Source organism: Lathyrus oleraceus, chromosome 7, assembly GCF_024323335.1.
Source record: "Lathyrus oleraceus cultivar Zhongwan6 chromosome 7, CAAS_Psat_ZW6_1.0, whole genome shotgun sequence".
NCBI classification, from domain to species: Eukaryota; Viridiplantae; Streptophyta; class Magnoliopsida; order Fabales; family Fabaceae; genus Lathyrus; species Lathyrus oleraceus.
The window spans coordinates 211,104,084-211,120,692 of NC_066585.1; positions in this window are offsets into that span (position 1 = coordinate 211,104,084).

Here is a 16,609-nt window from a genome sequence, read left to right on the forward strand (position 1 = left end):
TTCACAACTGGAAGCAACTCTGCTAAGTGCTGTTTTAGAAGAACATTCATCCATGGCCATCCAAGATTGAAGCATCCATAAGTCAAACAACTTTCATCATTCATCATCAAGGAGGCTCTAGGACAATTATTTCACTTCAACTCCATCCAAAAGCATCAGCAACACAACTGCTCTTCCAAATTGGTGAGTTTTCGAGTTCCATGAATTCTCAAAATTGATACATGTTTTCAAAAGATCTTTCAATGCTGAGTTTAGTGATGCTTTCACTTTTTGGAATGGTTGCTTATTCATGAAGATATGATGAGATAAAGTTTGATGCTTGAAAATGTTTCCTTTGATTTCTTGTTGTATAGTTCGAATTAATGAAAATAGGGTTTGGATTGTTGTTGTATGTTGTTTGATGATTACAATGGTGTAATCAATTGGCATTTTTGGGAGGAATTGAGAAATTCGATTTTGGATGGTGATGAACATAAACCCTAGTTTCCCAATTTGTATTTTTTTCAGATTTTTCTTCCATTTCACGTGTGCATGCTCCTTCATTCTTCCAGCCAATCAAAACATTTCAATCCTTGCCCAAAACGACAGTGTTTGGATAAGTGAATCATAATATTACCAAAATGCCATTTTCTCCATATTAATTCAATTAATTTCTTCACTTTGATTACCAATCTTCCAAAATTCATAACTTGCTCATTTTTGATCCAAATTCAATGGGATTTTTTGTGTTGTGTTCATCATGATCTCTACTTTTTTATCATTATTTTTCCAGAATTTTTGGGTGAGTGGTTTTTAAATGGTGCTAGGGTTTGTGACATGTGACCAAATTTTGTACATCTTGCCAAAACATTTGTGAAATGATGATACTTTATCCAATGGCTCCCAAATTTTTTGTGATTAAACTAGACACATTCATGGTGATTTTGGTATAAAGTTTGTGAATTTATCATTTGTGGTTTGTGAGATATGATTTTTTGAATTAGGGTGTGACAACTTGTGTCACACCATTGATGTCCAACTTCATGATTTTCATTACCATGCTTCCTTACATCCAAATGACCCCAAATTTTGCATGAACCTACTCTTGTATGACTAGTTCACATGTGAATTTTCTTGGATTTATTTGAGCTATTTTCCTAATTGTTTGAGATTTTCTCCCCTGCCTAGTCAATAGTTGACTTTGTGTGACACATGTTCCCATTTCATTTGTGAAATTCTCATACTTTATTAGATGGACATGAAATTTGATATGTGATAACTAGACATCTCAAGCTTGGCATTGGTGTTAATCTCATTCATTTCTCATCTGTTTTCAATTTGATATGATTTTTTGAAGTTGACCCATGCTTGTTGACCTTCTTTGTGCATGCTTGAATTTGGTTTGACTTCATGATTTTCATTGACTGCCTTCCTCTCATCCAAATGGGATGAAATTTGACATGCTTACCATGCTATGTGTTAGGTTTGATCATGATTTATTTGGTGATTTTTGGAAAATGTTTAGATTGCTTTTGATGCAAGTCTTGCTGTTGACTTCTATGAGCTCCTGTTTGCCATGTTTTGACCTAAATGGTTCATGAAATGATGATGATGATTGATATGAGTGTGAATCCAATTGGTTGTGTTTCCTAATTGTTTGAACATGATTTTTGATACTTGACCCTTTCTGTCTTGACTTTCTCATTCACTTTTGACCCTAGGCTTGCCCTAGTGGTCCTGTTACTCACCTTTGAGTTTGTGATTTCAGGTTGACCATCAAATGGCCATTGAGACCATTTCTCTTGACTGAGCTTGATTAAATATCATTGTCTAACCTCTTTGTTTTGTAGGTGGCTTGGCTCACATGCCATAAGCCTTGTACCCTGCACATCCATGTGCCTCTAATGGACTGTTGTTGTCTGTTTCTGTTTGTTTTGTTTGAAGTTGTATACTAACATCTGCTTGACTGTTTCAGGTGCTTTAGTTGCTTAGTTCCTTGTGAACTTTTTGCTTTGCTTTGCTTGTATAAGCAATTTGCATTGAGGTATGTCTCTTTTACTTCATGTAGTTTGGAAGACCTGGCCTGTTACTTGGCCAGGCAACTGTCTGAAGCCCTCCTTAAGAGGCAATGTTTGTGGATGTTTAACTTTGTCCTTGCATAGAGTCAAAGACCTCAATGAGGCAATTGGTGGAAGGTAGGGATATGCAATCTATCCCCCACTATTCAGTGTGTCATCCGCTTTGCTCACACCACTGTGTTGATGCATTGCAGATACAAACCCAAGATCTTGTACAATTGTACAGTTGAGTCAGTTTTAATGTGTAGAAGGGTTCCCACTTTCTGAACCCACACATTCTTGTCTTGAGCTCTCCCAGGCCAGGGATAAGAGCTGTGAGGTCTCATCCTCACTTCATCCTTTCATCTGCTTCACCTTAGCCCCTCAATGGCAAGGTTAAGAGCATATTCACCCAGTTCCAGAGGTTTGTTTGTCGAGGTTGATATGACCCCTTGACTAAAACCTAACCCTTGTTTGAGCCACTTGCTTGTGTATAGTGTGTGCTATCTGTGCTTGTAGGATTGTTTGACTTGCTTCCTGTGCAAGTTAGGATAGTTTGACTTGCTTCCCGTGCAAGTTAGGATAGTTTGACTTGCTTCCTGTGCAAGTAGGTTTTACTTGGCTTGCTCCCTGTGCAAGTTAAGTGTGTGTGTGGCTTGCTTCCTGTGTGAGCCATGCTTAGGATAGGTTGGCCCGCGTGCCGTTTAGCTAGAAACCTTAACTTAGGGATGATTTGCATGATAACATCTAGGCTCGAGTCGTAGTCTCCCTAGTTGTGTCTCCCTCTGTTATCTGGTTAGGCTAGTCCTTTATCCCTGCGTAGGGGAACTACATCGCCCTGATCTTCATACCAGATGAAGTATGTAGGCAGGAGATTGAGCTGATCTCTCCGGGCGCCCTTTTTCTTTTTTGTGTGTGTTATCTGACAGTTGCTAGGCTCGAGTCCCTGACTCCTTAGCATTTGCTGTCTGTCTGTTTGTGTGTGTGTGCTTGACAGTTATAGGCTGAGTCCCCGACTCCCTATCTTTCTGTTGTGTTGTTTAGGTTCGGATGCTGACATAAGTCCAGTGATTGGCAGTCGGGCTCCACGTTTGCCTGTGTCTTGTTTGTCTGTGTGCGTGTCAGCCGAGCTACGAATGCTCTGATTCTTCTCTCGTCCGAGAAGATACGTATGCATAGGATGCGATATCCTAGCGAGCATGTGTCGTCTCCCCAGTCCGAACTACTTGGACTCTGATGTCTATGCCTGATAGACTAAGTAGGCCCAGGATGCGACATCCTGCCGAGTTCAGTTTCAGTCAGTCTCTCGCTTTTCTTTCAGCCATTTGTTTGTGTGAGTTTGAGCAGTGTTTAGCAACCAATTTTCCTTTCTAGTGTGCGTGGATCCCGTAGAGTACTACGGATGCGTAGGGGTGCTAATACCTTCCCTTCGCATAACCGACTCCCGAACCCATCCTCTTTGGTCGCGAGACCATGTTCTTTTCCTAGGTTTACTTCGAGCGTTTCCTTTCCCTCTTTTGGGATAAATAACGCACGGTGGCGGCTCTGTTGTTCTTTCTTTTCCCGCCGGTTTTTCGCGCGATGCGACAAAGGGCCTGGAGTCATCCACGTGGGGACGGTGGTGTAAACCACTGTCTTTTCCGGTGGACCAACTGATTTCGACCACCAGTTGCAGGATTTTGAACCTCAACTAAAATGCACGAGCCATATACCAGAATGAAGTTGGGGTGATGTACATCACCCCTGTAACCTTGGGTTGTTCTCAAGATCTCTATGTAAGGAGAAATATGAGCTTGAAAATCCAGGTGTGCAAACTGAAACTTCTCAAAACATAAAATCAAAGCCACCACTGACTTGCCTCTTGCTCGAGGGCTTCAGAAAACCATTTGAACACAAGCAACTCACATTATATGATGAGATTTAGATCAAAACAGTTTGAACATCTACCTTTGAAGAGCAACTTTGTGTAGCACGATCTACTCAATCTTTTGCTTCCAATTTGATCTCCAGATGTGATATGAATGCAAGGCTAAGGAATAAGACTTGAAGATCAACTGATTTTGTTGAAATTCAAGCTTGAATTGAGAAAATGAAAATCAGAATTCCTTTGGTATGGTTGGGTTTTCACTTCTGCAGAGTTTCATGTTGCCTTGAGGTTGAAATTTGAATGAGGCAAGCATTGTATTTATAGCTGAGATACAAGCAAGCAAGTGCCAAACTCGTGTGCATGATCATTGGATCCTCCATGCATGGGCCTGTACAGGCGCATGTGAGGCCCAATCTTGGATGGAAATGAATGCTGAGCTCATTTGAAGAGGGTTTGGACGTGCAATTTGAACTGCAATGGCTTGTGCATGAAGATTCAAAGTGAAATGCATAATTAGGCCTAAATGTTCCCCTCTTCGAAAGTCACACATAGAAAATCCAAACATAGGCATGTGAGTAATGGTTGGAAATATTTTGACATAAGGAACAAAAGCTACGTTGGGAAAAAATCCATTTGGAGTTTGGAAATTTGTGAAAACTGGTCTTGAAGTTTGAGGTACAAAACATGCCTTTGAAAAATTTGCCAAAAGTGACCAACTTCAAGCCCTTCTGTTTCAATGATGAAAGCCTAAAATGGAAAAACCTCCAACATAAAAGTTGTAGATCCTTTGAATATAATAAATTTGGACCTAAATATTTCATCATTTGGATCTTTGATGAGAAAGTTATGGGCACTTGAAGTTGGACTTTTTCAAGATTCAATGGTTTTGGTCCAAAGTGACCTATAATGTTTTGTATTATTACATGTGTTTATTTTAGGAATATTAAATTTTTTCCAACATAAAATTTGAATTAGACATGTTAAGATTTCCAATGAAATTGTTCTCACCTAAAAAGCATAAAAAATGAGGAAGTTAGGTCATTGGGAAGTTGACCCAAAATTAGGGTTTCAGTCAAAATGACCTATAATCGTTTGAAATGAATGATGACCTTCCAAGTTTCAAATGAATTTTTGATGAACATTAAAGTTGTTCGTATGGTTCTTAATAACATTTTTGATCTTGGGGTAATCTTCATTTGACAAACACATCAAAAGTTAGGTCTCAGTGGATTTCAGTTTGGTCAGATGACTTGACTGGTCAACTTCTCAAGGCCATACTTCAAATCTTAATGAATGAATGATTGAGGATACTCACATAAGATCATATATGCATAAAATAATGAATGAAAGAACTTCCCTTGATTAAATTTGATCATAGGTTGAGGTTGCTTCATGAGCAAGGCACAGTCAATGCACAGTTGAATTAGGGTTTCCTTGGGGAAACAAGCCTCAAGCCCTTTGGTTTATCTTGATAAAATTGGAAAATTAGGAAACTTGGAAGACATATATGATGATTTATATATTTGTGAACCATTTTCATGCTTGCTTTCATCTTCATTTGGCCACTTCAATGAGCATAGGAGCCTCCTAGGAGCATGGGATTACAAGGTCACTTAAGCTTCAAAACCAAAAAGGTTAGTGACATATTTTTGTGCTTTTGGTTAGTAAACAAAATAAGGAAGACAATAATATACAATTCAAGCATGCTTGGTGGTCTCAAACTAACTCACACAAGTCTCAACCCTAGGGTTAAGGAGCCACACATGCTATGATCCTTGAGGCAATGTAATGAGCAATGATATGATGCCATAAGGGATCTTAGGGTCAAAATTAGGGTCTTACAACCTGGAAAAAGCTTTCCCATCAGTAGAGTCCCTAGTGGATCTAGTTCCCTAGGAAGTATATCCTTGATATGTTCACCCTAACCGGTGATGGGTATCTTTCTCTCCCCTGCTTGAGTCTATCCTTGATATGTTCATCCTAACCGATGACGGATATTCTCTTTTTGCTATTCTACCCAGTAAAAAGGTAGTTGTAATCCCTATTTTTGTTTCCCAGAGAGTTAATCCTTGATATGTTCATCCTAACCAATGACGGGTTTCCTTCTCTTTGTGGTATTCTACCTAGTAACCGGTAGTTGTAAACCCTACTTTCCCCACAGAGTTGATCCTTGATATGTTCACTTTAACCAGTGACTGGTTCTCTCTCTTGGTATTCTATCCAGTAAGTAATAGATGTAATTCCTATTTTATCTCCTCGTAGAGTCTATCCTTGATATGTTCATCTTAACCAGTGACGGATTTTCTCTTTGATAGTATTCTATGTAGCATTTGATAGATGTAATTCCTACTTTTTATTCAGTTGGTTTATCCTTGATATGTTCATCTTAACCGATGACGGGTATCCTCCTTGACAATCCCAAGCAAGTCTATCCTTGATATGTTCATCCTAACCGATGATGGATTTCCATCCCTATTGAGTTTATCCTTGATATGTTCATCTTAACCGATGACGGATACTCTCACCCTTGGTCTTCTGCCTAGTAACTAGTAGTTGTAAATCCTATTTTCTGTAGTTTTCCCCAGCAAGGCTATTTGATGCGTGTTTTTCGCAAGTATACGAACGCGTCAGAGTAATATAAAAGATTGTCGAATCTACAGAGACCAAATGTCAATCTATCGTTATCTATTGTTACGGTGTTTATCTAAGGTGATCGAAACAGGGTTTTTAAGAGTGCATAATGGAAAATAAAGTATTAAATTCAATTCAATTAATAAAGACAGGTTCGAATGTAATTCACATAATCAATTAATAATCTAAGTACTTGCTAATAGAATTACTTATGGGTAGTATTTCTTTGAAAAGAACCAATTTAACGGGAACTGTCGCTTTCGCGTATTCAGAACCAAGTTGCACTTCCTAATCAAACCCTCTTATTGTCACTTATAAAAAGGCGCGCATTGCGTTAGATTAGTAAACCTATTTTTAAGAAATATAGTGTCTTGACTAAGTTGAAAATAATTTTGACCTGGATTTCTTAACCAAAAGAGGTTCTCACGAACCAGACTCTAAACTTATAAACGCGTCCGAAAATATTTTTAAAATCACTTTTCTTTTTAAGTTAAAAACTCCTAATGAACTAAACAAAGCGCTTTCGCTGTATTTGAAATAGTTAAAAACAACTAATTTTAACAGACGTTGGACGAATTTCGATCTTACCCAACGGAAATTAAGTGCGGGAAAACTTAAGTTGAAAGTCAAAATAGCCCTTAAGTGTTTCTACGAACAATGGTACGGATTATCGATTCAATTACGATCCTTACATTCTAACCTTTATAGGTTTAGCCAGACATGGTAAAGTAAAAATGCATTTTAATTTTTATCATAAAAACGGATAAATAAAAGACTTTTAAAAAGAAAGTAATAAGTGCGAGTGCAGGAAAGTAAATAAAAGTAGTGCGAGTGCGGAAAATAAGTTAAAGTAGTGCGGGTGCAGGAAAGTAAATTAAAGTAGTGCGGGTGCAAGAAATAAAGGAAAGTAGTGCAGTACGAGAAATAAACAAAGTAAAGTGCGAGTGCGAGAAATAAACAAAATAAAGGCAGTGCGGGAAAGTAAACAAAATAAAGGCAGTGCGGGAAAGTAAACAAAATAAAGGCAGTGCGGGAAAGTAAAGTAGACAAAGGTAAAGCAATAAAACCTGCTCCAATTGGAGGGTCGAATAAAGTGCGAAACATAAATGAAAATGGCGGCAGGATTAAACTTCCTTCCAAAGTTCTCCAAACTCGATTACAGACTCGATTACACAGTGTGGCAACACTCCGATGTGAAGCGATTACCACTTTTACACAATACTAATATATGCTTAGTTGTAACTAAGTTTGGATGATGAAACAAATGAAATCAAGGCTCTATTTATAGGCAAGAAAAGAACATGGAAATTACAAGGATGCCCTTGAGTTTGAAAATGGGCGGGAACCATTTTGTTCTTGTGGCGCGTGCCACAACATCATGGCGCCCACCACAGGAAGAAATTTTCAGCGCCCAAGTGGAGATCGTGGAAGGCGTGGTAGTTGAGGAGAGGTTGAGACTGGGACACGTCATGGCTGGACCCGTGGCGCCCACCACAGTGGGAGCCACAAGTGTAAAATGCTGATTTTATGGCTTTTTAGCTCATTTTCGCTCCTTTTCTCGATCGGGGCTCCGATTAGACTGAAAACCTGAAAACAAAGAAAAACATAGTAATAACATAACAAAATAACAATAAAACAACTAAAATGCATGCGAAATCAGAGTCGAAAATACGATGAATTTCAGTGTCATCAAATTCTCCCACACTTAAACCCTTGCTTGTCCTCAAGAAAAACACTTAAAAGCTCAAAGAAGAAAAACCGGTGTCGACGAGTGATTCGGGCTAAAAGGCTTCTAAGTTCAAGTCGGGATGCAGTGATAGGTACTAAATGAGTGAACTAAGGGTATCATGATGACACTTATCCACAGACACGAACATAAAATCCATTCCTATATTAACCAACCCATATTATCCCACAATACCTAGGCCTACCTCTTCATCTCTTTTTGGGTCCTTTTCATTCAGGCACAATCACATTAAGCCCGTTATCCGTACATGCTTCATAGTAGAGTGACCGGTTAGTGATTCTGACCCTAAACATGGGGTTTCTGACACATAAATCTGTGTGAACCCTTTTATTTGACCCAAATGCAGTTGTGGGGGATCGGATCGTAATCCGCCCTACTAAGTTCAGCGCCAGATACCTTTGAACCAACTAACAGTGGGTGAGTTTTTTTTCTTTTTCTTTTGCAGCAAATTTTTACAACTTTTTGGTTTAAATGGCCTTGTGAGGGTCACCTATCCCGGAGTTGCCTTTTTCTTTACTTATTGCACTGGATCATTCACTTATGTTCATCCGTCCCCTACGTAGAGCATGCTTAGGCCGGAGCTGACTGCTAGAATAAACTACTGAGGACTATACTGAAATGATAGTTAAGGCCATGGTATATGGGGTTTTGAGAGTGATTCATATATTCATGAAGTCTATGGTGCTAAAACGAAACTGATGTTTCAAAAAGTTCTCCAAAGTCACCACATCCTAACTCAAACCTGTCTTAAAGCCCAAAAACTTTCAGAACAACACCGTTTTCTTTTGCAAAAATTTTTTTTGTAGGGCTAAAGGAATGTGGAGATGAGGATGTACTAAAGATACAATATACTGGTGACTCGTCAGGCACATGTATTTTCTAAAACACACTAACTAAAAACAAAATAAAACAAAGTAAACAACTAAAAAGTAATAAAAATAAACAATCTAACTAAAAACAGCAAAGGGAAATAGAAAGCGATAAAATTTCCTCCCACACTTAAATCGAACATTGTCCCCAATGTTTCGAAATAAGATAAAGGGAGAGTAACCTGTCACACTACTGTTGACCACTGGTCCCTTCGCCATCCTGCGATGGACGAAGGGATCTGCTACGACGACGGTCTCTCTAGTCCATCCTGGCTGATAAGTCAGCCTGAGCAGTCCTCGCCTCTCGAGGGTTGCCTAAAATGGAACCCTGAGTGGCCTCTATCAGTGCAAAATGCTCACGGTGGTAGTTCTGCTGACGGGATTGCTCATTTGTGATCGCAAGCAGGGTCTGTAAAATAGTCGCATAGGATCGATCTGCCCTCCGCTGCGATTCTTGCATGAAGCTCATGTTGTCCGCTAGTTGTTGCTGAATGGTAGAGAGTAGGACATCACGCCTTTGTTCTCTAGCCATGTGGTCGCGCCACATCTCCTCAGTAATACAGAAATCCAGGAGCAGAACCTGCAAAAGAAGAAGATGGTACGGTGTGTGGTGGTGAAGGATGATGGGGGGACACATGAGGTACAAGAGATTGCTCTCTCCGATCAAACTCTTCATCAGTGTCGTGTCCCTCCTCATCAGGAACATTAGGAGGAAGTGGACCTAAAACAGGTGGAGCATTTAAAACATAGGTCCAGTTCCTTTCAATACGTACATCAGTACGTCTAGTGCATGGTAAGGCAACAGATGGGATAGCTACACCACAAATCATAAGCTCATAACCTCCCTCTTTTCTCACTCGACACAATTTCATATCTTTTAGAAATTTAAGGTTGATTGTGCGAGGAGCTAAGGGAACTAAGGTAGCTATCTCATTGTTCAGGTTAAGTGCCCGAGCAATAGACGTAATGAGTCCTCCAAAAACTATAGGTCCCGCTTTATTAAGAGTTAAAGCCATATGAGCAATCATAAATGGGACCGAATTAATCCTCCTATTTGTAAGGCTTCCTTGTAAAAATAGAAGCTCCCGAGCATTAACCTTGTTTGGATTCTCCCGACCAAAAATAGCACATGCCAACAGATATCTAAAAACTCCGATGGTCGGGTTATGGATGGTTGAGGCAAGAACTCCTTCAAAAGAATTTATTGAAGTATTAGACAATCTATGCCAGAAGGAAAACACCTCAACCGACCAGTTTGAATCCAAAAGGGCCTCAAAAATAGCACCTTCCCCATGAGGGATTCCTAACAGACCTGCTAGTTCGTTGGTACTAAACTCATACTCAATAACAAACATTCGAAATTTAACAGTACCAATTGTACTAGCAGTGTTAGGACTGACAATATAAATTAAAAAACTTAAAAACTCGACTGTCAATCGCTCAAAGGTAGGCTCTCTATTTACAAAAATAGTTTGCAAGCCTAAAAAATCTAACAAATGAAAAATACTGTGGTAGATACCCAAAGTATACAGACAGTTATCGTCCACGTACCTCGTCGGGAGAATTTCCCGATTTTGCAACCTTTCGATAATCTTTCTCTGCCTATCCCCAAGTTTTCCTTCGCGTAGAATATATCTGTTGAACTCCATTGTTTTGCCCTTTGAATGTGTTGAAGAAGATGAAAATGGGTTTATATATATAGGGTGGTAAAGGTGGGATTTTTATGGATATTGATAGATGAAAATTAAAATGGAAGTTGGAAAGGTAAATTGTATGGTGGGAAGATGATAAATGTAGGAGCTTTTATGGGGTTCAAGGGAGTTTTTGGAAGAGGAAAAAATGGGTTTTGGAAGTTTGAAGGGCAAAAAATGGTGAATTATGTGAATCTGCCTCGCAAATACCAGACGCCGTGGCGGGCGCCACAAGAGCAAAACTGAGTTGGGCCGAAATTTGGAGATTTTGGTATGGGCTTCTCCATGCTCTTTTTGGTCTGGGGGTCCGGATAGCATTTTCATTGTTTTTCCTAATAGAATAAAGCTTGCACAATTTATGAAAAAAAATTTAAACATTAAAACAATAAAAAAAAAATAAATTATAATATGAATATAATATAAATAAATAAATATATATATATATATATATATATATATATATATATATATATATATATATATATATATATATATATATATATATATATATATATATATATATATATAATATATATATATATATATATATATATATATATATATATATATATATATATATATATATATATATATATATATATATATATATATATATATATATATATATATATATATATATATATATATATATATATATATATATATATATATATATATATATATATATATATATATATATATATATATATATATATATATATATATATATATATATATATATATATATATATATATATATATATATATATATATCAAAGTGCTAAGATAATTTGAAAATGTACCAAATGCGATAATATAAAATAAGTTTGGGAAATGCGAAAAATAATATAAGCATAAATAAGAAAAGGTAAACGAGATGGTAAGCTCAAACAGTAGGGGGCTCCTCTGCTTGACTGGATCCGCGAAGTACGACTATCTCCTGACAAAGCTCTGCTATCTATTGGTACAAAAAATCAGCCTCAGTAGCATGTGTAAGATCGGATACCCCGATTTGTAAAGTAAGGTCAGCCACCTCCTGCCTAAGCTTGGCAGTCTCTCTACGACACTCGGCAATCTGCATGCGGACATCTAGGGGCTGCAAAGATAAATTATTAGAGAGCACAGTAATCCTGGGTGAAAGCGGCGTAGGAGTATAATCAGCAACAGGAGGGGATCTAGGCTCCTCAACAGTCTCTCCATGACCTTCAAAAGCATAACTCCAATTAGCTGGGTCATGAACACTGGTCATCATCGGGTCTGACAGTGTAAAGTAGTGTATCGTCTCGCTATCAATCAACAATCTGAACTGTCTGGGATTGAAAGAGACTCTCCTCATCAATCCTATGTCCAAGCAGAAATCAATATCCATAGTAGTGTAGCCACAGAAAGTCCTGAGATGGAGCAGCTTGCTGGACAGACCTAAGGCATTGGCAATCTGCGTGACAGTCCCTCCTACATGAATAATTCCCTCGGATGATCCGACAACACTGCTAAGACCATACAGCAGAAAGTTCTCACATGCCACAGGGCGTGACTGAGATGCACAGAATAACAAAAATATCTCCTCTTCCCTCAGCAGAGTCTTAGCATCTGGTCTTCCAAGAAAAGAGTGCGCCAGTATCATCTGGAAATACCTCATAGTAGGGTTGTGGATAACCTGGGACAACTGAGTGGAAGGATCCTGACTTCCTCCACCAGAGATATCGCTCCAGAATTTCTCCATTTCTCTACTCATAAAGTATCCCATCAGCGTCTCAGGGATAACGTCGGGGGTTGTCTGAAAACCTAACAAGTCACCGAACTCCTTCTGGCTGAAAGAGTACTCAGTCCCGAATAACCTGAAAACAACATTTCCATCTGGTCCGGAGTAAAGATCATAAGCAAACGAGCTAAGGAACTCCAAAGTCAGGTTCCTGTAGGTGTTGTTCAAGTTATCAGCGAATTCATCCCATTGGAGTTGGTGCCAAAGAAATGAAAATGCTCGGCTCAATGCCTAGGGCGTCCATGCAATCCTGGTCCGGATAGCGTGTAGGTGCCATAGGGCGCTGGTAGAGAACTATGTAACGCTCCCTCTGGGCATCATCTCTGAAAACCACGTGCATGTCATCAAAGTTCTGCATCTTGCAAAGGTTAGGGAAAAGGATCCTGAAAACACAAACATTGCAAATGATATTTAGTCCTGAAGAGAATATGATTAAAAATAAAATAAAGTAAATAAATGAAGAAAAAGTAAAATAAGATAAGAAAACCGTGGGTTGCCTCCCAAGCAACGCTTGTTTAACGTCGTTAGCTTGACGATCGGAACTTATACATCTGTCGTAGGAATTGGTGGATCTATCAGAGTGTGGCTGGAGTAGTAAGTTGGAATGTCTCCTCCTTCATAGAGCTTCAGTCTTTGCCCATTTAGAATGAATGGACTACAGGTTTCGTTCTTGATTTCTACAGCTCCGGATCTCAGAATCTTAGATACTTTGAAAAGGCCAGTCCATCTTGAACGCAGCTTCCCAGAGAAAAGTCGTAACCTAGAATTGAACAGGAGAACAGGGTCGCCTATATTGAAATCTTTTTTCAAAATTCTTTTGTCTTGCCAAGCTTTGGTTCTCTCTTTGTATATTATGGCATTCTCGTAGGCAGATTGCTTGAGTTCTTCCAGTTTGTGGATGTCAAGAATACGTTTTTTACCAGAGGTCAGGTAATCCAAATTCAAAGTTTTAATGGCCCAATAGGCCTTATGCTCTAACTCAAAAGGTAAATAACAGGATTTTCCATAGACTAGTTGGTAGGGAGTTGTTCCTATAGGGGTTTTGAAAGCGGTTATGTAGGCCCATAATGCTTCTTGGAGCTTCTGAGACCAGTCTTTTCTAGATACAGAAATAGTTTTTTCTAGAATTTGTTTTATCTCCCTATTGGATACTTCTACTTGGTCACTAGTCTGTGGGTGGTATGGTGTTGCTACTCTATGCCTAACTCCATATTTCTTAAAATTTTATCAAATATTCTCGATATGAAGTGCGATCCTCCATTGCTTATGACTAAACGAGGTGTTCCAAATCTGGGGAATATATAGTTTTTAAATAACTTGATCACCACTCTAGTGTCGTTTATGGGTGCAGTTGTAGCTTCAATCCACTTAGACACGTAGTCCACAACTACTAAGATATACTTGTTTCCTAAGGATGGTGGGACAAGTCCCATGAAATATATACCCCAAACGTCGAAGAGTTCTACTTCTTGAATGTTTCTTAGAGGCATTTCGTCACATCTTGAAATATTTCCCGTGTGTTGGCATCTATCACATTTGACAATGCAAGCATGGACATCGCGCCACATGGTAGGCCATAACAGGCCAGCTTGAAGAATTTTGGCGTGTGTCTTAGAGGTGCTCGCATGTCCACCATAGGGTGCAGAGTGACAATGCTCAATTATACTTTTTACCTCCTCTTCTGGAACGCAATGGCGAAAAATGCCGTCTTTACCCCTTTTGAAAAGGAGCGGTTCGTCCTAATAAAAGTTTCTTACATCGTTAAAGAACTTCTTCTTCCGGTGGTAGTCAATATCAGGGGGTATGATATCAGCAGCTAGGTAATTAACAAAGTCTGCATACCATGGCACGTTACTTACAGCTAAGGATTTTTGGAAGTGCTCATGAGGGCCTAGGCTATCGTCTTCAATGGCTTCTAGTTTAGCTATCAGTCTATCATAGGAAAAGTCATCATTTATGGGTACGAAGTCTGGTTTCAGGTGTTCTAGCCTAGAAAGGTGATCAGCTACTACATTTTCAGTGCCTTTTTTTTTATCTCGGATATCTAAATCAAACTCTTGTAGTAACAAAATCCATCGGAGTAACCTGGGCTTGGCATCCTTTTTACTTAATAGGTAACGAATGGCAGCATGATCGGTGTAAACTATAATTTTGGCTCCTACTAGATAAGATCTGAATTTGTCTATAGCAAAAACTACAACTAGTAGTTCCTTTTCAGTTGTTGCGTAGTTAAGTTGGGCGGTGTCTAGGGTTCTACTGGCATAATAAATCACATGTAATTTTTTATCTTTCCTTTGTCCTAGAACGGCTCCAACGGCATAATCACTAGCGTCACACATTATCTCAAAAGGTTCTGACCAATCAGGGGGTTTCATAATGGGTGCTGAAATCAACGCTTGCTTTAAAAGATTGAATGCTTCATTACAATTTTCATCGAAAATGAATTCAACATCTTTCATTAAAAGGCCAGTTAAAGGTTTAGTTATTTTAGAGAAGTCTTTGATAAAACGCCGGTAGAATCCAGCATGTCTAAGAAAACTTCAGACTTCTCTGATAGTTTTGGGTGGTTTTAGGTTCTATATGACTTCTATCTTAGCTCTATCTACCTCAATACCTTTTTCGGAAACTATATGTCCTAAAACAATCCCTTCGCTGACCATGAAATGACACTTTTCCCAGTTTAGTACAAGGTTCACCTCCACACATCTCTCCAGGATTTTCGCAAGGTTAGCAAGACAATTTTTGAAATCAAATCCGCAAACCGAGAAATCATCCATAAATACCTCCATGATACTATCCAGGTAATCTGCAAAGATTGACATCATGCAGCGTTGGAAAGTAGCTGGGGCATTACAGAGTCTGAATGACATTCGTCTATAAGCGAAAGTTCCATAAGGGCTTGTAAAGGTAGTTTTCTCTTGATCTTCGAGGTGGATAGGTATTTGGAAGAATCTAGAGTATCCATCTAGATATCAAAAGTAAGAGTGTCTGGCTAGACGCTCCAACATCTGGTCTATAAATGGTAAAGGGAAATGATCCTTCTTGGTTGCTTTATTTAACTTTCTGTAGTCTATGCACATCCGTCATCCTCCTTCTATCCGTTTTTCTATATGTTCTCCTTTATCATTTTGCACTACTGTGATGCCTCCCTTTTTAGGTACTACATGCACATGGCTCACCCACTTACTATCTGAGATCTGATAGATTATACCTGCCTCAAGTAACTTAAGAACTTCTCTTTTAACAACATCACTCATTATAGGGTTTATTCTTCTCTGATGTTCTCTGGAGGGCTTTGAATCTTCTTCGAGAAAAATCCGATGCATGCATACAGATGGGCTTATACCTTTCAGATCAAAGATATTATATCCTAAGGCTGAGGGATATCTTCGTAAAACATCTAAGAGTTGGTCTGTTTCCTCTTGGCCCAAGGTAGCACTGACTATAATTGGACGGTTCATCTCTTCATCAAGAAACTCATATCTCAGGTTCTTAGGCAGTTCCTTAAGTTCTAAGGTTGGTTTCTTAGGGCTTGGCATAGGATCTGGGGTAAGGGATAAACATTCGTAAAGGTTATCATCAATGTAGGGCTTCCTAAAGTTATCATCTTCCAGTATGAGAGTTGATGGCAACTTAATTGTTTTTATGATTTCTTCTTATTCTATTTCCCTAACGCATTCATCAATGATATCTATGGCATAACATGTGTCTCCCATCACAGGTGCCATAAGAAATTTTGAAAGTATAAATTTTATCTTCTCGTCACCTACCTCAAAGGTCAACTTTCCTCTCTTGACATCTATTATGGCTCCTTTAGTTGATAAGAATGGTCTACCTAGAAGGATTGGTATGTCATCATCTTCTTTAATGTCCATGACAACAAAATCAGTAGGGATAAATAACTGACCTATCCTAACAGGGACATCTTCTAATATGCCTAGCGGATACTTAACAGATCTATCGGCTAATTGAAGTGACATCTTAGTAGGCTGTAGTTCTCCTAAGT